At 43.7% G+C, this 22,340-nt stretch overlaps 1 protein-coding gene across 2 annotated transcripts in view; it reads right to left on the reverse strand.

The window, feature by feature from the left end:
- Positions 1–20,951, reverse strand: part of LOC141129354 (T-lymphocyte activation antigen CD86-like) — a 66,100-nt gene extending 45,149 nt beyond the window's left edge. The window contains exon 1 of one of the 2 annotated variants that reach the window (XM_073617332.1): positions 20,679–20,951. The gene's annotated coding sequence lies outside the window, so the exon portion shown is untranslated. The remainder of the gene's footprint in view (positions 1–20,678) is intronic. The other variant, XM_073617329.1, reaches the window with a different exon arrangement.
- Between the last annotated feature and the right edge of the window lie 1,389 nt (positions 20,952–22,340).

A 22,340-nucleotide genomic window follows, 5' to 3' on the forward strand; every position in this document is an offset into this window, starting at 1 on the left:
GCTCGCAGTCTCCGCTCTAATTCACCCCAAACGCGTTCTTTTGGGTTGCGGTCATGTGCAGGCCAGTCAAGTTCCTCCACCCCAAACTCGCTCATCCATGTCTTTATGGAAGGGGCCATCCCCAAACTGTTCTCACAAAGTTGGGAGCATGAAATTGTCCAAAATGTCTTGGTATGCTGACGCCTTAAGAGTTTCCTTTACTGGAACTAAGGGGCCAAGCTCAATCCCTGAAAAACAATCCCACATCATAATCCCCCCTCCACCAAACTTTATACCTGGCACAATTCAGACCAGCAAGTACCGTTCTCCTGGCAACTGCCAAACCCAGACATGTTCATCGGATTGCCACAGAGAAGCGTGATTCGTCACTCCAGAGAACATGTCTCCAGTACTCTAGAGTCCAGTGGCGGCGTGCTTTACACCAATACATCCAACGCTTTGCATTGCACTTGGTGATGTAAGGCTTGGATGAGGCCGCCCGGCCATGGAAACCCATTCCATGAAGCTCTCTATGCACTGTTGTTGTGCTAATCTGAAGGCCACATGAAGTTTGGAGGTTTGTAGCTATTGACTCTGCAGTTTAGTAGCAAGGAAATTTCACAGATGGACTTATTGCACTAAGTGGCAAACTATCACTGTACCATTCTTGAATTGACTGAGCTCCTGAGAGGGACCCATTCTTTCACAAATGTTTGTAGAAGCAGTCTGCATGCCTAGGTGCTGGATTTTATACACATGTGGCGATTGGAACACCTGATTTTTGAGGGGTGTCCCAATACTTTTGGCAATATAGTGTATATGGCAGTGGATAGAATAAGGGCAGGTTTGCCTGGAAGGATCCTTTGGGATCACATCTCTTTACTTGCTGCAATGGGGTTATTTGTTTATTTGACTTTATAAAACCTAATACTTTATTTGTTTCATTTTTTTTTACATGATTGATTTAAAATAATGTGTCTTATGGTGGCCATACACATTTCGATTTTATTATCTGATTGATGTGAGATCTGATCAAAAGAGCGAATCTGCAAGCAATCAAATAGCTATAACTTCCCTTCCCATGGATTTAGACTAAAATTTGACCAGATCAGATCGACCAAGGCGGAATATTATTGTTAATTTTGCATCAGACAGCTACACTGAGATACTTTGATCATGACTACAACCATATTTATTATCCTACTAAAATTCACTTCCCTATGTCGATCCATATCATGTCGGCGATTATTCCTATCGAAAGTCAGTCCTTGTGAAAATGACCGGTGACATCCAACCTTAAAGCTGAAACATTATAAAATATATTCTTGCAATGCTCCCTCCCCCACCCCTAACACTGCAAGAGTAAATTCTCAGAAAGTCTAGAGGTAGAGGAACAAGCTGGACTACTTACCGTATTCTTTGCGCCAACCGACTTCCATTCTGCTGTGCAACTGGTCCTCCAAAGCTTTTTATCTTCTGCGCTTCAGCCAGCAGTTGTACTCTGACATTATCATGTACAACGCAGGACCAATAGTCCTGCATTGTATACGTGAGGACAGAGACAGCTCGCTCACAATCTGCTGCATTGGAGAGGAGAGTGCCAGAAGCCTGCCACAGCAAGGAGTAAGGTAAGTATCTTATTGCTCCAACCCTAGACTTTCATCAGTTAAAGTGGTTATAAAGCCTAAACTTTTTTTTTACTTTAATGCATTCCTTGTATTAAGTCAAAAAATGTTTAGGTAGTAGTATGTCCTCCTCACACCTACCCCACAACCCATAATTACCTGAGCCCTCATTCAATCCAGCATCTGCAGCTCTTCTCTCCCCTCACCTTTTGGTCTCACTGGCTTTGCTAAGGCATTGGCAGCCACTGGCTCTTACTGCTGTCAATCAAAGCCAGTGACGAGGGAGGGCAGGGCCAAGCCCTGCTGTCTGTCTATCAATGCAGGCGTGGCTCGGGAGTGAGCCCGCATGAGTGCCCCCATAGAAAGTGGCTTCTTTTGGGGGCACTTGTCAAAGCGGAGGAGCCAGAAGCACAGGCGGGGTGACCCGAGAAGTGGAGGTTTAGGGCTGCTCTGTGCAATTCCTTCCAAAGGTAAAGTAATCGTAAATGCAAAAAAAAATCCCTAAGTTTACTGTATGTGGACTTGCACTATTTTTATATATTGGTATCATTTACGGCTTGCCATGTGATTTTTAAGCCGCATTTTGCAATACAATTTCAAGGAAATCTCTACTGCTGGTAAGGCAAGGGTGACATCACAGACTTATCTTAAGGCGACAGCGCTGTACTGTACAAAGTGTGATTAGTCACCTGACAGCACAAGAAAGGTGCTTCACCATTGGCTGATTGCTGGGGTAAATATGATGATGTGTGTGTGTATATAAAACATATATATATATATATATATATATATATATATATATATATATATACACACACTACATTGGCAAAAGTATTGGGACGCCTGCCTTTTCACGCACATGAACTTTAATGCCATCCCAGTCTTAGTCCGTAGGGTTCAATATTGAGTTGGCCCACCCTTTGCAGGTTTAGGAGTGTGTCTATGGGAATGTTTGACCGTTCTTCCAGAAGCGTATTTGTGAGGTCAGGCACTGATGTTGGACGAGAAGGCCTGGCTCGCAGTCTCCACTCTAATTCATCCCAAAACGCGTTCTATCGGGTTGCGGTCAGGACTCTGTACAGGCAAGTCAAGTTCCTCCACCCCAAACTCACTCATCCATGTCTTTATGGACCTTGCTTTGTGCAAGGTCCACAAGACAAAGAAAGCCCGCAAACAGTTTTCTGAAGACAAGAAGACTAAGGACATGGATTACTGGAACCATGTCCTGTGGTCTGATGTGACCAAGATAAACTTATTTGGTTCAGATGGTGTCAAGCGTGTGTGGCGGCAACCAGGTGAGGAGTACAAAGACAAGTGTGTGTTGCCTACAGTCAAGCATGGTGGTGGGAGTGTCATGGTCTGGGGTTGCATGAATGCTGCCGGCACTGGGGAACTACAGTTCATTGAGGGAACCATGAATGCCAACGTGTACTGTGACATACTGAAGCAGAGCATGATCCCCTCCCTTTGTAGACTGGGCCACAAGGAAGTATTCCAACATGATAACGACCCCAAACACACCTCCAAGATGACCCCTGCCTTACTAAAGAAGCTGAGGGTAAAGGTGATGGACTGGCCATGCATGTCTCCAGACCTAAACCCTATTGATCATCTGTGGGGCATCCTCAAACGGAAGGTGGAGGAGCGCAAGGTCTCTAACATCCACCAGCTCTGTGATGTCGTCATGGAGGAGTGGAAGAGGACTACAGTGGTAACCTGTGAAGCTCTGGTGAACTCCATGCTCAAGAGGGGTTAAGGCAGTGCTGGAAAATAATGGTGGCCACACAAAATATTGACACTTTGCACCCAATTTGGACATTTTCACTTAGGGGTGTACTCACTTTTGTTGCCAGCGGTTTAGACATTAATGGCTGTGTGTTGAGTTATTTTGAGGGGACAGCAAATTTACACTGTTATACAAGCTGTACACTCACTACTTTACATTGTAGCAAAGTGTCATTTCTTCAGTGTTGTCACATGAAAAGAATAAAATATTTACAAACATATAATAATATAATAATATATCTCCTCTTCTTCATAGGGTAATCATTGACGGGGTATCTTAGTATTGACACTCATTTTTTATGGGTCAAGATTAGTACCAATTGTACAATGTGTTATATGTGTTTTCTACCTTATGATAGGCTCGCTCATTTGCTGATGTACCTTATGATTTGTTATCTTCCACTTAGAGGAAGTAAGCCATGGTGGGTTTTACTTCCTCTTTATTTCCCTGTAGGGTAAAGCATAATGGGCTACTATGCATTGCACAGTAGCCCATTATGTGTCACTTACCTGAAACCGAAGCTAGCGATGTCACCGCTGTCCCCACTAGCAGGGAGCGTCCATCTTCAGCCCTCTTCATTCCGGGACCGCAAACTCCGGCTCTGTGACTGGCCAGAGTCGCGTGATGTCACTCCCGTGCGTGTGCGCAGGAGCCGCCAGTCACAGCATGACCCCTTATAAAAACGCCACGATCTGCCCTTTCTAAAGTGCGCATGCACCGTAGACAGTAGCGCATGGCTTTTTTTGTAAATATAATCCACGGTAAATCTGTAAATCCACGGTTTAGTAGATATTTCCAGCACCTACAGGTAAACCTTAATATAGGCTTACCTGTAGGTAAAAGTGGTTGTACAGGGTGTACAACCACTTTAAAGAGGAAGTAAACCCTGATGGGTTTTGCTTCCTCTTTTGGTCCCTGCAAAGCCTGCAAATTAAAAGCATAATGGGCTAGTATGCGATTATGTGACACTTACCTGCAAACAAATCCATCGCTGTCCCCTGAGCAGGCCGCGTCCATCTTCGCCCCTCTTCCTTCCGGGGGCCGCGGACTCCGGCTCTCTGACTGGCCGTAGCCACGCAACGTAACTCCCGCGCATGCGTGTGGGAGCCTTCAGTAACAGCGCACGCTGAGGAAAGAAACGGCACGGAGGTCCGTTTCTTCACAGCGCATGCGCCGATTACATCATCGGCGAACTACAAGTGAAATATCTCCTAAACAGCGCATGTTTAGGAGATTTTTCCACTACCTATAGGTAAGCTTTATTCTAGGCTTACCTATAGGTAAAAGTCATTAGGGAGGGTTTACAACCACTTTAAATGATGAATTTGGTGATTATTTGCTATATCAGCTCTAAACTTTAGTTAAATGTTTATGACCAAAAAAAAAAAAAAATTCTGATTGTAAATCTGGTTTTTGTTCGGGGAAAATCTGTACATACCCTGTTTCCCCGAAAATAAGACCTAGCGCGGTTGTTGGTGATGGCTGCAATATAAGCCCTACCCCCCAAATAAGCCCTAGTTAAAGTTTGTAGGTCTTATTTTCAGGGTAGGGCTTATTTTTGGGGTAGGGCTTATATTGCAGCCATCACGGACAATCGCGCTAGGTCTTATTTTTGGGGAAACCGGGTAGTAGGGAGGCGCCGATACGGTTTTTTTTTTTTGTAACCGGCAAGTACAAGTACCGACACTTTCAGTCAAGTACTCACTGATACCTTTGCGGTGCGATTTGAGCCCATACAAAATGAATGGGCTCAAATCGCACTGCAAAGAAACGCATGCGACGCGACTCCTGTCCAAATAGCATGCGGTTTCCCGCACCGCTCCTTTGTGAACTCAGGCTGAAGTCACTATGACAAGCCAGGAGCGGTGTGGGGAAACCACATGTAATTCGGAGAGGACAACGCATTCTGTTAAAATTTCATGAGATTTTTTTTTCAGTGTGATTCGAGCCCATATGGGCTCAAATTGCACTGTAAAGTATCATTTTGGGTATCGGAGCATTTGCATGAGTAAAAGTACTTGTGGAAATACCATCCGGACAGATACCGGTATCGGTGCAACCCTAGTACGTATTGTAATGGTCATGTTCTAGGCACAAAGAAACCTGTTTAAATGGGAACTTCCTTTACAAAAGAAAGTTCCACTCATCCTCCCCACCCTTACCCCGCCTGGATCAGATTTTTTTATCAGGTACCTATTTCTGACAGGTTCCCACTTCCACTCCGCTCACCTATGTTCCCCTCTGCACAGCTCTCCTGCAATCGGGTGACTCGGAAGGAAGGAGGGCCTGCACCTATTTTCTGAACAAAAAAAAGCCCTGATTCCTGGTATCTTCACTTTTTACAGCCCACTTAATCGCTTGCCGACCGCCGCACACACACAGAAACGTCGGCAGAAGGGCGCAGGCAGGCAAATGAGCGTACAGGTTCATCCCTTTAAATTTGTCGCCTTTCGGGAGCGTGCCCGCGGATCCCGGGAACTCGATGTTCGCCGGCGGCCCGCGATTGCGGTGTGGAGAGGTAGAACGGGAAGATGTCTATGTAAACAAGGCATTTCCCTGTTCTGCCTTGTGACAAGACAGAGATCACCGCTCCCTGTCATCGGGAGCAGTGATCGCTGTCATGTGAGTTGAAGCCCCTCCCTCCCACAGTTAGAATCACTCCCTAGGACACACTTAACCCCTTGATTGCCCCCTAGTGTTTAACCCCTTCCCTGCCAGTGTCATTTACACAGTAATCAGTACATTTTTATAGCACTGATCACTGTCTAAATGACAATGGTCCCAAAATAGTGTCAAAAGTGTCCGATGTGTCCGCCATAATGTCGCAGTCACGATAAAAATCGCAGATCGCCACCATTACTAAGAAAAAAAAATTATAATAAATATGCCATAAACTATCCCCTATTTTGTAGACGCTATAACTTTTGCGCAAACCAATCAATATAGCCCCTGCATCCATAAGACACATAGAGCCACGGCCTGGCCCTGCCCCTGCTTCTCCTCATTGCCTCACTGGCTGTGATTGACAGGAGTTGGAGCCAATGTCTCCCGCTTCTGTGTCTCAGCCAAAGGGGAGAGAGACCTTGGTCAGCCAAGGCTCAGGTGCACATCACTGGATCGAGAGGGGACTGAGCACAGAAGTTATCCTGTATACTCACAAACATAGATGTAAAACTTGTATGTCAATCCATAAAAAAAAAGAATGTTTCCAACCATGAAAAATGCAGACTTTCACAGTGCGGTGACGTCACGTAACCAAGCTCCACCCAAAGCGTTTCGTCATATCAAACATTCTTGCTGTTTTTATGGATTGACATGCGAGTTTTACATCTATGTTTGTGAGTATACTGGATAACTTTTGATAAACGTTTTGAATATCAGTAATACTGCACAATGATGTATTCTTTATCTATCTTTATCTATCTCCAAACCATGCATGAGTTGAGGATCTTTTCCGTTGGAGTCCCTCCAACGGATGGATTGATGGATTGAAATAAGGCTGGTTCCTGATAAACAGGTTGAATTTTGATCCGTCTATGGCTGGCTTTACCTTTTTTTTTAATACGTTCCCCTTTAAAGTAAAACTTGCCATATGAAAATTTCGGAGCTGCCACTGAAACCCTTCTTGTTCTATTATTCTGACTCACTGCACTTATTATTCTCTGAGCTGCTGACTCACAGCAAGCCGTTCAGGAAAGATTGAATAAAAAATAGAAGTTACTTTGTGCTTCTCAGTTCTGAGCCAATGACTCAAAGACATTGACTCCTGTTCATTTTGCAAAATGATTTTCAGTCAGCTAAACACGTGCTAGCCACAAATCCTGGGTGGGGTGGATTTAAAAATTCTCTGGTGCTAATCCATTTTATTAATGTATTGCTCTAAATTCATGAAGCATTTGCAACACGTTTAGTTCTGACAGCGACTTGTGCACCAAATGTAGTTCTAAATGTTCCCCTTTTTTTCATTGGGGTTGATTTACTAAAGGCAAATAGACAGTGCAGTTGCTCCAGAGCTTAGTAGATTAGGTAAAGCTTCACTTTGCAAAGAATACCCAATCACATGTAAGGAAAATTAAAATAAAAAAACAGCATTTTTGCTTGCACATGATTGGACGATGGAAGTCAGCAGAGCTTCTGCTCATTTACTAAGATCTGGAGCAACTGCAAAGTGCACAGTCTTTTTGTCTTTAGTAAATCAACCCCAGCGTAAAAGTGACACATTTAAATCGGGATTCCATCCCTGAAAAAAAAAAATAAAAGTCAGTAGCTACAAACACTGTAGCTGCTGACTTTAAATAAGTACTTACCTGTCCTGGGTGCCCGCGATGTCGGCCGCCCGAGGCCGACCCGTCCCTCGGCTCTCGGGGTCCCGGCACCGCCATCCTAGGTAAGGGAAACAGGCAGTGGAGCGTTTCCTACTGCGCACGCGCGAGCGGCGCGGTGCTCTGTGAATGGCCCCGTGGTGTTCTGGGAACACACACAGTTCCCAGAAGGCAACGGGGCCGCTCACCGAGGAGCAGAACACGCCGCGGAATAGGAAGAGGCAGATTAGGAAGACTGCCTAGCAACAAGGGTTTAGTTAAGTTTCATTTTTTTTTTAATTCTTTTTAGGATTTTTCATGAATTTTTTCTTTTAGGTTGGCCCTCCACTTTAATGAGACACACCGGGGTTGATTTACTAAAGACAAATAGACTGTGCACTTTGCAGTTGCTCCAGATCTTCGTAAATGAGCAGAAGCTCTGCTGACTTCCATCATCCAATCATGTGCAAGCAAAAATTCAGGTTTTTTTTATTTTCCTTGCATGTGATTGGGTATTGTTTGCAAAGTGAAGCTTTATCTCATTCACTAAGCTCTGGAGCAACTACACTTGCAAAGTGCACAGTCTGTTTGTCTTTAGTTAAGTGTCTCATTGATTGCACCACTTTTACATTGTGTCTCATTGATTGCACCACTTTTACATTGTGTCTCATTGATTGCACCACTTTTACATTGTGTCTCATTGATTGCACCACTTTTACATTGTGTCTCATTGATTGCACCACTTTTACATTGTGTCTCATTGATTGCACCACTTTTACATTGTGTCTCATTGATTGCACCACTTTTACATTGTGTCTCATTGATTGCACCACTTTTACATTGTGTCTTATTGATTGCACCATTTTTGCATTGTGGGGTTGATTTACTAAAGGCAAAAAGACTGTGCACTTTGCAAAGTGCAGTTGCTGATTGATTATCAGCACAGCCCCCCCTCGGATGCCACCACACTGGACCACCAGGATGCCGCCAGGACCACCAGGGAAATGCCAATCAGTGCCCATCCCCAATGCCTGCCAGTGCCATCAGTGATGCCTATCAATGCCATCTATCAGTGCCACATATCAGTGCCCAGCAGTGCCACCTATCAAGGCCCAGTGCCGCCTATCAGTGCCCACCAGTGCCACCCATGAGTTCCCATCAGTGCTGCCTATCAATGCTCATCAGTGCTGCATATCAGTGCCACCCATCAGTGCCGCCTACCAGTGCCCATCAGTGCCGTCTATCAGTGCGCATCGTCAGTGGCCATCAGTGCCACCTCATCAATGCCGCCTTATCAGTGCCCATCATTGAAGGAGAAAACATACTTATTTACAAAATTAATAACAGAAACAAAAAAAAAAAAAAAATTTTTTCAAAATTTTTGGTCTTTTTTTTCCTGTTTGGGTACAGTGATGGATAAACGCGCAATTGTCATTTAAACAGCGACAGCGCTGAAAGCTGAAAATTGGCCTGGGCAGGAAGGGGGGAAAGTGCCCGGTATTGAAGTAGTTAAACCCAAAAATGTAATGTATTGCAGCTTACCAATCATTAGATGTGGTGGCTGCATTTGTATTCTTTTTTTTTTTTTTTTTTTTTTTTTTAGACCTTTCCTTTCTGTTTTCAGCTGTGATCTGGACAGTATCCGTGAGACACAACTCTGGAGGAATGAGCACAGGAGGCACAGCAGACAGCAGCATCGTCAGTCTGGTGTAAGGGAAGTGTCAAATATATTAGCAGATTTAAATACACGAACAAATCAAAGCCAAACTCCAGCTCACACTTCATAATCAGTTACAGCAAACAGTTTTTTTTTTCCTTTTGGGATAAAGGTTTTGCATGAATAAATAAAAGCGGATCATTTTAAATCACCCTTGCCGGCGTTAAATGGTTTGTCTCATCCCTGTAAACTGATAAATTCCGCTGGAGAGTTTGTGCTGTGAAAAACAACAGACTTGCTGGCTGGATTAACAGGTGAAAAAAGAAAAGAAAGAAAGCCCAAAAAAGAAAACAAATGCAGCCATCACACCTAAGAATTGCTAAACTGCAATATAATAAATGTTTGCTTTCAGGTTTAATATTGCTTTGAGTAGACCAACCCCAATGTGGAAGCCAGTGGGTGGGTGAGCCGGGCGCTGGGGGCCGGGGGCCGGGTTTACCTAAGGCACTGTAAACACTTCCTATGATGGCAAACGAACAAAGACAGCCTGAGTAATCACCAGACGTTTTTTCCATTATTAATAACAGATAAAAAAAAATAGAATGTCCCTTCTGCAAGGGAAGTTGAACAGAGAAAAGGGGGTTTTCCATCAGCTTAGTGAATGTGGTGAAATGTTTACATATCATGGAATTCAGCAGAACTTCACCTTGTTTACTAAGGGGGGAGATTGATCAAAACTGGAGCAATTGTTTGTGTATTTAATCACTTCCCACCCAGCCTATAGCAGAATGACGGCCGGGAGGTGGTTTTGTTATCCTGACTCATATGACACCTTTCAGGATAACATGCCGGAGCAGAGGCTTCTTACCACGTGATCAGCTGTGACCAATCACAGCTGATCACAGCGTGAACCAGGAAGTGCCGGTAAACAGCATTCCTCGGTTCACGCTGACAGGGAGAGCCGATCGGCAGCACTCCTGTCAGAGGGGTGGGAGGGTCTGTGCAGATAATCAGCACATTGATTATCAGCATAGCCCCCATGAGAGGTGCAGATCAGCTGCCAATCAGTGCCCATCAGCTGCCAGTCAGTGCCCCATCATTAACGCCAGGCAGTGCCCATAAAAGTGCCAATCAGTGCCTGCACAAGTGCCAATCAGGGCCCTATCATTAACGCCTGTAAGTGCCCTTCAGATGCCAATCAGTAATGCCTGTCAGTACCACCTCATCATTGCTGCCTATCCAGTGCCATCTATCAGTGCCCATCAGTGCCACCTATCAGTGCCCATCAGTGCCGTCTATCAGTGCAGCCTATCAGTGCCCATCAGTGCCACCTATCAGTGCCCATAAGTGTCACCTATCAATGCCCATCAGTGCCGCCTATTAGTGCCCATCAATTCTACATATTAGTGCCACCTCATCAGTGCCGATTAGTGCAGCCTCATCAGTGCCCATCAGTGCCACCTATCAGTGCCCACCAGTGCCACCTATCAGTGCCCATCAGTGCCACCTATCAGTGTAGCCTATCAATGCCCAGTTTCACATATCAGTGGCGCCTATCAGTGCCCATCAGTGGCACCTATCAGTGCCCATCAATTCTACATATTAGTGCCACCTCATCAGTGCCGCCTCATCAGTGCCCATTAGTGCAGCCTCATCAGTGCCCATCAGTGTTGCCTATCAGTGCCCAGTGTCACTGATCAGTGCCGCCTATCAGTGCTGCATATCAGTGTAGCCTATCAGTGCCCATCAGTGTAGCCTATCAGTGCCCATCAATTCTACATATTAACGCCACCTCATCAGTTCCGCCTCATCAGTGCCCATTAGTGAAGAAGAAAACCAAATCTTATAACAGAAGTACTTTTTTTTTTCAAAAATGTCGGTCTTTTTTAATTTCAGCAAAAAATAAAAATCCCAGAGGTGATCAAATACCACCAAAAGAAAGCTCTATTTGTGGGAAGAAAATAATAAAAATTTAGTTTGGGTACAGTGTTGTATGACCGCGCAATTGTCATTCAAAATGTGACAGCGCTGAAAGCTGAAAATTGGTCTGGGCAGGAGGGGGGAAAGTGCCCGGTATTGAGGTGCAGACATCCCAGGACTCCCGCAAATCGCGGGAGACTCCTGCATTTGGCTGCAGGCTCACGGACACCCGCGAGCGCCGGGCGATCTCACGGCTGACCCTGTCACTCAGAAAGACAGAGCAGCTCCAGCAGCGGTACGTTACTGAGCTGGTGACATGCTGCTGCTCCCCTTCCCAGCGTTATAAAATAGACAGCACCCCTGGCTTCCCTCTAGACAGGCACTTCTCCCTTCCTGCCACTGGGGGTTGCTTGTAGATGCAGGTGAATTGGAATGTGATTATAGAGCATCCCCAGTTTTCTCTACCCGAGGCTGACTGCAGGGCCGTCTTTTTGCATCGCCACACTGGGCAGTTGCCTGGGGGCCTCACTTGCCCAGTGACCCCAGCCAGGGCTGGACTGGTCTACCGGGATACCGGTAGGCCATCTAGTGGGGCGGGACCTTGTTACAGTGCGGCTGCCGAACACAGACCCAGCCAGCTCTGTGATACACAGGAGGAGATGCCCGCTGTGTGTGTGTTTACCAGGTGATGGTGAGTCTGTATTAATTGGCATAGTGATGCTGAATTCATGGGCACAGTGAGGGTGCAATTGTGGGCACAGTGAGACTACATTCATGGGCACAGTGAGGCTGTAATGGTGGGCACAGTGAGGGTGCAATGGTGGGCACAATGAAGCTGCAATGGTGGGCACAATGAAGCTGCAATGGTGGGCACAGTGAGGCTGCATTCATGGACACAGTGAGGCTGCATTTGATGGGCACAGTGAGGCTGCATTCACGGGCACAGTAAAGCTGCAATTGATGGGTAATCGTGCATGATTGTGTAGACAGGGCCCCAGTGCACTGTGTTGCCTATAATGCTCTTAATATGGCACTGGCTGACTGTTCTTCATGTCCTACACCCCAAGGTATGCCACTGTTTGCTAATGTATATTGCAAATAGAAGTTTTCAGTAGATTATGCCACAAGTGAACATATTTACAATGCTTCCCCCTACTGGATGGAGAGCAGTATAACACACTAATACATAACACTCCTTCCCCCTGCGCCTCAAAGTCTTTAAAATAACTGGAAAGGTGAATATTTCTCCTTGGACGCCTAATGCTGAGTACACACGACCGTTTTTTTCGTCGGAATAAACTCTGAAGGTTTTTCTGATGGAATTCCGCTGAAACTGTCTTGCGTACACATGATCACACCAAAGTCCGACCGTCAAGAACGCGGTAACGTACAACACGTACGACGGGACTAGAAGAAGGAAGTTCAATAGCCGGTAGCCAATATCTTCCGTCTCGTACTTGCTTCAGAGCATGCGTCGTTTTTGGTCCGTCGGAACAGCATACAGACGAGCGGTTTTCCCGATAGGATTTGGTTCCATCGGAAATATTTACAACATGTTCTATTTCTAGGTCCGTCAGAATCTTCAGAAAAAAAAGTCCAATGAGGCCTACACACGATCGGAATATACAATGAATAGCTTCCGTCTGACTTTTTCTGTCGGACATTCCGCTCGTGTGTACGCGGCATAAGGACCACTGTTTGAGACAGTTCCCTGGGACCCTCAGTTGGGTGCAATTCTTCTTGTGCTGTGTCAGAGGGACTGAGGGACACATATTTACTGGAGGAATAGCACCTGTAGCAACCAATGGTTCACCATGATCTGGGATCACTGGAATCCCAGGACCACTAGAACCAGCAGCAGGTACAATTTCCCCACTTCTTTCTCGGATCTGATCAACGTGCCTTCGTAATATTCTACCATCAGTAATTTGTACTTTGTATGACAAAGGTCCTGTAGTCACAAGCACCTTTGCCGGTATCCAACGAGGCCCAGCAGCATCGTTTCTGACATAGACAGCACTGTCAGGCTCAAACACTCTCACAGAGACATTAGCATCCTTTTTAAAATGCAGTTCTTGCTTTTCTTGTACCTCCGATGTCAGATCAGGCTGTAAACGGTCCAAACATATTTTTAGATGACGGTTCATTAGGAGCTCTGCTGGGCTACAACCAGTGCTTGGTGTCACATGTTGTTTCAGAAGGAACTTGTTGTCACATGTTGTTGCAGAAGGAACTTTGGAAGTCTCTGTTTGCAATCTCCTTGAACAATTCTCTTTAATGAGTCTCTTTGGTGGTCGGAACCATATGTTCAGCTTGACCATTTGATGACGGGTGTGTAGCGATGCCCCTGTGGGGTCGCTGTGTGTTTCAACATCCACACATATCACCCTGCTTGGTCAGACATCCATTTTAGGCACACTTTCTCCAGTCAATGAACAGTCTCTTGCTTGTTTTTGTTGCTTTTATTAGGGGATTAAACCTGGATGGGGCAAAGGGACATGGGATGCCCAATGATGAATACATCTTAAATGAAAAATAAAGTTGGTTGAATCTAAACTGACAGTCTCTTCTTCTGCACATCTCCTCCGGCACACTACTTGAGATCACTTGCTTTCCTTCACTGCCCAATTCTAGATTCCTGTCACCGTTAGCACATGGCTAGGCCTCACTCTGAATAAGTCCTAACATTTTCCTAGTAGCCATTTTAGATGAAGAAGATAATTGTGCTAACTGATCTTTGGTGGACTACTGCTCCCAGCACGTCCGATGCAAATCCTGCCAACCCTCCTGGCTGCAGCGAATTAACTTCAACAACACCACAGTCTCTCCCTCTGGCTCCACATCCAATCCTGGCATGTCTCTCCCAAAGCTTCTCACTGTGCTTCTCACTCACCGACCCCAACAAAGATCCCTCCTGAATGACTTGTCCAGCAGTGCTCCCAATTGTCCTCCTGTCAGAAACCATGAATCAGACTGAGACAGAAGTACAGTTAAATCACACTTGTTTAATAATAATAAAAAAAGGTAAACAGAGTAAACGTAGTCAAAACATAGCCAGAGTTCAGGAACCAGAACAGATAGTCAGACAAGCCAAAACATCAGGGAGCCAGAGAACAGCATAGTAGCACAGCAAGCAGGATCTGGAGCCAGAAGGAATGTCAGCCAAGCAAGTCTTTAACAGGAACACAGGCAAGCGTCTCTAGAGATGTGACCAAGGCGAAGACTGGACTGGACGGCTTAAGTAGGCAGGACTGATGAGGAGGATATCATCAACAGGTGAGTCACTGTGGAGAGATAGGAGCTGTCAATTAGCCGACAGCTGAGAGAAGGAAGGGCTGAGCACAGTCCTGACACCTCCTCCTGCTCCTGTTCCAGGACACCTCTCAATGACCGTGTAGAGAGAGGCTCCCTCCCAGCTCTAGGCCTGAGGTACACCCCCCACCCCCAGAAAGGGGGTCCCTTAAGGGCCACCACAGCCTAGCACGCCATCATTCAGTTTTTTCCACCCAACAACTCCTCCCACAACAGACTGACCATGGGTATAAATAGGACGCCTTGCCCCCTGCCAATCCTAGTTGGGGATTGGTCAGGGCTCCCAAATACACCCCATGTCACTCCAGCACTCTGCCCTACCCCTTTTCCAGAACCTTCTCACTGGAAGCAGAGGAGGCGCCCAAGAGCTGAGGCACATGTCAGTCACCTGCTGCTACACTAAACCACTCCCCTGCCCCCAGATCAAAAACAAAACAGGCCTAGCTCACAGCAAGGCCTTCCTAAATTTACCTGCACTGACAGTACACACAAAAAACCTACTCTAGCACCTACCTACCTAAGGTAGAGGGTGCTACAGGTGGAATGGTCCAATCGTAACATGTCGAATAATATTGCTTGCCATAAAGGTTTTGAATTCTGAGGAGGTAAATTGCGTTCCATTATCAGACACGATTGTATCTGGCAAACCATGTGTAGCAAACAGCCACCTTAAAACTCTTATGACAGTGGCTGAGGTGGGGGATATAACTGATACAACTTCCAGCCATTTTGAGAAGGAATCAACACCAAAAACAAAACGTCTGTCCTTGAAAAGGCCCCACAAAATCGATATGCAACCATGACCAAGGTGACCTAGTCACTTCCCGGGGATGGACTGAGGCTTTAGAACCACTTTAACCACTTGCCAACCAGCCACCACCGTTATACGGCGGCAGGTTGGCTCTTCTGCGCAAATCGCCGTAGCTGTACGGCGACTCGCGCAGGCACTCGATGTCCGCTGGCGACCCGCGATCACCTATTACAGAGGCAGAACAGGGAACTGCCTTTGTAAACAAGGCAATTCCCCGTTCTGACAGGGATCATGACATCTACTGTACCCAGTGATCAGGAACAGTGATCTCTGTCAGGTTCCAGTAAGCCCATCCCCCCTACAGTTAGAAAACGCTGAGGGCACACATTTAACCCCTTAATCGCCCTCTATTGTTAACCCCTTTCCTGCCAGTGACATTTACACAGTAATCAGTGGCTATTTATAGCACTGATTGCTGTATAAATGTTAATGGTCCCAAAAAAAGTGCCCGATCTGTGCGCCGCAATGTCGCAGTCCTGCTAAACATCGCAGATCGCCCCCATTACTAGTGAAAAAATAAAAATAATAAAAATGCCATAAATCTATCTCCTATTTTGTAGACGCTATAACTTTTGCGCAAACTAATCAATATCCGCCTATTGTGATTTTTTTTACCAAAAATATGTAGAAGAATACATATCGGCCTAAACTGATGAATACATTTGTTTTTTTTATATATTTTTTGTGGATATGTATTATAGCAAAAAGTTTAAAAAATTTTTTTTTTTTTTCAAAATTGTCGCTCTTTGTTTATAGCGCAAAAAATAAAGACCACAGAGGTGATCAAATACCACCAAAAGAAAGCTCTATTTGTGGGAAAAAAAGGACATCAATTTTGTTTGGGTGCAGCGTCGCACGACCGCGCAATTGTCAGTTAAAGCCGTATCGAAAAAAATTGCCTGGTCATTAAGGGGGCAAATGCTTCCGGGGCTGAAGTGGTTAATTGAACACGCTGATTTTAGAAGCCGATTGGCTACCATGCACCGCCACACCAGGTTTTGTACTTTCCAGTTTTAGTAAATCAACCCCACTATGTGTATGTATAAATGTGAGTTAGGGACGCAAGATTGTAAGCTCCTTGAGGGCAGGGACTGATGTAAATGTAACAAATATATATGTAAAGCACTGCATACATTGACAGCCCTATATAAGCACCCATAATAATAATAAAAAAATAAAAAAAAAAAGGTACATCTATCTATATAGATAGATCTATATATATATATATATATATATATATATATATATATATATATATATATATATATATATATATATATATATATATATATATATATATATACATGTATATATATATATACATATATATATATATATACATATATACATATATATATATATATATATATATATATATATATATATATATACATATATACATATATATATATATATATATATATATATACATATATATATATATATATATACATATATATATATATATATATATATACATATATATATATATATATATATATATATATATATATATATATATATATATATATATATACACATATATATATCTATATATATACACACACACACATACATACATACATACATACATATATATATATATATATATATATATATATATATATATATATATATATATATATATATATATATAGTATATATATAAAATTATATACAGAAGCAGCACCGGTACCTCTGATATGTTGGTATATCCACGCCAAAAATCACAGTTAAATCATCTACTTCAATCTCCTTTTATATAGTAATCCATCCAACAGGAACTAGTTAACAGAACAATAGTTTCAGCTGACACAGAACTGCTTGAAACTCACTTTGTTTTACCCATTTCCTTTCGGAAAATTTAAAGCGGAGTTCGAGTCATTTTTAAGTTTATTAAAAGTCAGCAGCTACAAGCAGTGTATCTGCTGACTTTTAATAAACACACACTCACCTGTGCCACAGTTCAGCGATGCGGGCGCCCCAAAGACTCGCTCCTTTCCCCCACCTCTCCGCGGCACCGGCATTACAAGTGTGGGCACCTGGCAGTGACAGCTTGCGGCTTCACAGTCGGGTGTGCACCGCGCAATGCGCGAGTAGCTCTGCGCCTTTTCAGTGGCCGGCAATCTTCTGGGACCTGTGATGCGTCCCAGAAGATTTCAGAAGGGAGGGGGAGAGGAGGAGTCGCCTAGGCGGCCCGAGCGGAGGTGGGAGTTGGGCACCTGTCAAAACTAGGTACCCGCTCCCCCCCCCCAAAAAAAAAAAATTACGTGCCAAATGTGGCATGTTGGGGGGCGCGGAGTGCTTAAAGCGGAAGTTTCGCTTTTGGGTGGAACTCCGCTTTAATGACAGATTAAAGCCCATAAATGTGGTGGAAGAATTGCTGTATATATAATCACATTGTCACTTGAAATGCCAAAGTAGTACCCACAGATGTAATGTAAACGGCAAGATTTATTAACCGCTTGCCGACCAGCTGCTGTAATTTTACTGTGGCAGGTCAGCACGATCCCGCGAGCTGTCATAGCTGTACGTTGGCTCGCGGGATCGGGATAGCAGGCACGCGCACACGTGCCCGCTGCACTGCGGGGGTGCTGATGCTCGTGCTGGACAGTCGCGATGACCACCAGCCACGGCGATCGCGAGCACGAGAGGCAGAACAAGGATGTGTGTGTGTGTGTAAACACACAAATCCCCGTTCTGTTCTGTGAGGAGAGACAGATCGTGAGTTCCTAGGAACCATGATCTGTCATTTGCTCTAGGTCAGTGACCTCCCCCTACAGTTAGAAACACGTAGCAGGGAACACAGTTAACCCCTTGATCGCCCCCTTAGTGTTAACCCCTTCCCTGCCACGTGACATTTTTACAGTAATCAGTGCATTTTTTTTAGCACTGATCGCTGTATAAATGCCAATGGTCCCAAAAATGTGTCAAAAATATCCGATGTGTCCGCCATAATGTCGCAGTCTCGATAAAAATCGCAGATCACCACCATTACTAGTAAAAAAAAAATAAATAAATAAATAAAAATGCTATAAATCTATCCCCTATGTTGTAGACGCTATAACTTTTACGCAAACCAAGCAATATATGCTTATTGCGATTTTTTTTATACCAAAAATATGTAGAAGAATACGTATCCCCTAAATTGGGGATATTTATTATAGCAAAAAAGTACAAAATATTGTGTTTTTTTTTTTCAAAATTGTCGCTTTTTTGTTTATAGCACAAAAAATAAAAACCACAGAGACGATCAAATACCACCAAAAGAAAGCTCTATTTGTGGGAAAAAAAACATGTCCATTTTGTTTGGGTGCAACTTCGCACGACCACGCAACTGTCAGTTAAAGCGACGCAGTGCCGAATCGCAAAGAATGGCCCGGTCATTCAGCAGCCAAATCTTTCCGGGGCTGAAGTGGTTAATAAATTTATATAAAGTGATCAGCGCAATTTTTTCAACATAAACAGCAAGTGAATATGAATATGTATAGATAAACATCCCATGTAGAAGAGTGAAAAGGTCAATTATATCTCCACTAATAAAGTGAAAGGTGCAAAGTGAATAAAAAGTTAAAAAAAAAACTCCAAAATTAAAGTGAGTAAATAAATAGTCCTTCAAAAACAATCCCCTTAAAACGAGCGATGCTGAAACTTCACACAGCTGCTCAGTGCTCACAGAACTCTCACCTCCATAAAATTATGAATCAGCCTTAAGGATATCCCCGGTGATGGTGATCCCCCCCACTTCCAGACTCCTGGCTATCACCCCTCGATATTTCCCTCAGGATTCCAGACGACATGTGGGAATGAAATTAATGTCTCCCATAGTCTAGTATATGTAGCCTCCCTGGCGGTATGATTATGTCAGATTTTTGCGTCTCAAAGCGGTACAATTATTTTGCATAGAAATTCTGCGTTTTATATTGTAGGCCTGTAATTCTTAGCAATAACACACTTAAATCTGTCCAAACAAGAGTCTGGAAGACATCCCGGGTATGATAAATTTTGAAACACAAAATTATAAATTATAATGTAATAAATAAATATAAATAATTGTAACAAATAATAATAACAAAATTAATTTCCCCACGATTCAGGGGAGGTTAAACAATCAAAGATTTATTGAAAGACAAATGGAAACTTACATTTAAAAACACCTAATAGATCAACTTTTTAAGTTACACCCAATGTGCAATGCATATTAAAACAGCAGCTGAATCACATTCCCATGTGTGTGCTGTGACAAAAATAATCGAAGTGCAGTGCCTAATATACAATCAATTATGTACATAGAGAAAAACAGGATGATAATGTGCAATCCGCCTTAAAAATCATAAAAAAAAGTCTCTTGCATCAATAATCTTACTTAAAAAAAAATATGAGAAAAACAGTCTGTATTTATTTCAGCGTCTTGTGTGCTTCCACCACTGTGCTTTTTCACTCCCTGTGCCCGACACCAATAAATAATGTACCAGCCATTATTATGTAGCGAATGTGAAATCCATTGCACTCTTCAGTCACACAACAGTAGCACAGAGAGGGACCAAGTTGTCCAAATGCCCAGAGATTACACCTGCCACAATGGTCAGAATGTGGGGGGGGGGGGGGGGATTGGGGAAGATCACTGGTACCCAATACCTATTAGTCAGTAGTCAATAACATAGACCAACAGGTAACTCAAAATACATTTAAAAATATAAAATATGCCATTATTCGGAACAGGTGTCATTAATGAGTTACAGTTAACGAGTTCTTTCTCATAAATAGACTCTTTAGTTTTAGGTTTGCTGATCCATTAAACCAGGGTTTCTCAACCAGGGTTCCATGGAACGCTAGGGTTCCTCCAGAGGTTGCTAGGGGTTCCTTAAGCAATGAGCAATTTCTGCCCCTCAGATAGCTTCCCACTGACACCATTGACCTTTTTCACTATCTGTAGGGGGGGTCATTTTTCACAATGACCACAAGTGTTAGGAGCACTCTTCCTACTGACCATCATACTAATGTATCATGTTTTGTAGATATAGTAATTTTTAGCAGGGGTTCTCTGAGACTGTAAAGTTATTTCAAGGGTTCCTCTGTGTTGAAAAGGCTGAGAAAGGCTACAATAAACAGTCTTCAGCTTCAGCACTTATCACGTATTATTATTTTGATTGTACAGTAAGTGGGAATGCGTCCAAAGTGCAGATAAAAATGCAAACCTAGCATAAAGCATGTGCCAGTAAAACCTGAAATTCTGGTTCGTGGAAGCAGGCCAGTAAATCAATAAGAAAGATTAGGAGATACTTACAGCTCTCGAGTGTCGGTAGCTGAAAAATAAGTATAATCCAAATGAGTTGTGATAGGACTTTCCCGGCTCGGGTCAAAGTGAGACTGAGTATTGAGAGTCTGGGTGAATAGTAAAAATGCAAAAGGAAGTAGAGGACGCTCTGACGTGTAGGAGAAGTGTAGGAGGAGATCTTCCTCTTATTAAGGAGAATTCCCCTTTTTGATGTTCACTCTCCTTTCATAAATCTATGCAAAAAAAAAAAAAAGGAATAGATAACAAAAATTTTGGATAACACTTATTACAATACACCTTTAATCAATAACAATGCGTAGGTTTTTTTTTATTTTTTTTTATATGCTTAGTCTATGTAGGGCAAAGTAACAGGTGCACCTTCCTTGACCTGCTGCTCAACCACAGAAGATAACAGACAAGACCAATTCTGTCCTAGTTTGAGCTTACTCAGGACTGAGGGTTGTCTCTAAATCCCTGTAACAATGATGGTATCTGAGTGTCCAATCAGAAATCAGGAGAACAGTTATATGGAAAAAAAAAGGGGAGCTAGTTACGTGTTCCTCATACCAGGAAGTACCTACTTCTAAAACTCTTTGCTCCCAAAAGCCAAATGTATTCTAACGGATGTGTGCGTGATATTGCTGGATCGATAGACGTGAAAGTTGGATCTCATGGATCTACTGTAAAGTGATTTTTTTCTCCTTCAAAGAAGCAGACTCATAGTTGAGATAAAACATAGATGGATTCTGTTTTGGTCCTAGGCTACTACCTCATAGATTATAAAAAGGGAAGCACTCACCAGACAGTAAATTCTTGGATATGTACTGAGGAGCACCTGGTACAAACGTTCATCTCAGTAGAAGAACTTTTTGAAACATTTAAAGGTTAAGAGCATCAAATACATCCAATGTGTTTCAGGGGGAAAAAAAAAGCTTCCTCCTTCTTCAGGGCTTAAGCAGTCAATGGTAATGAAATCAGAAGACAATGTACTAGGGGGCCGGCTTGATGAAGGATGAGACTTCCTGATAGCACTAAAGGTATTTGATGCTCTTGACCTTTAAATGTTTCAAAAAGTCCTTCAAATGAGATAGAATTTTGTACCAGGCATTCCTCAGTACACATCCAAGAAATGGAGTGGTAAAGAATTTAACCACTTGCTGCCCGCCATATAGCAAAATGACATCAGCAAAGTGGTTGTGATATCCTGACCGGACGTCATATGACGTGGTCAGGATAACAAGCCGATGTGGCAATCGTTGCTGTGGCGTGTCAGTCTGACATACCCCAACTCTGATCTAGGTAAAGAGACTCTTTACCACATGATCAGCCGTGTCCAATCACGGCTGATCACGATATGAACAGGAAGAGACGTTTATCTGCTTTTCCTCACTCGCGTCTGACAGGAGTAGAGGAGTTTATCAGTGCAGCCCCCCCCCTCTGATGCTCACCCAGGACCACCAGGGATGCCACCAGGACCACCAGGGATGGTCACCACTGATGACCCTCAGGTATGGTATCCCTGGTATCCATGGGTGGCAATGTGTGCCCACACATGATGCCAATCAGTGCCCACCAGCAATACCTGCAGAGCCTCCTAATCAGTGTCAATCAGTCCCACTCATCAGTGTTCATCAGTGCCACCTATCAGTGCCCATCCATGCCCATCAGTGC

This window comes from Aquarana catesbeiana, linkage group LG02 (genome assembly GCF_042186555.1).
Source record: "Aquarana catesbeiana isolate 2022-GZ linkage group LG02, ASM4218655v1, whole genome shotgun sequence".
Taxonomy (NCBI): Eukaryota; Metazoa; Chordata; class Amphibia; order Anura; family Ranidae; genus Aquarana; species Aquarana catesbeiana.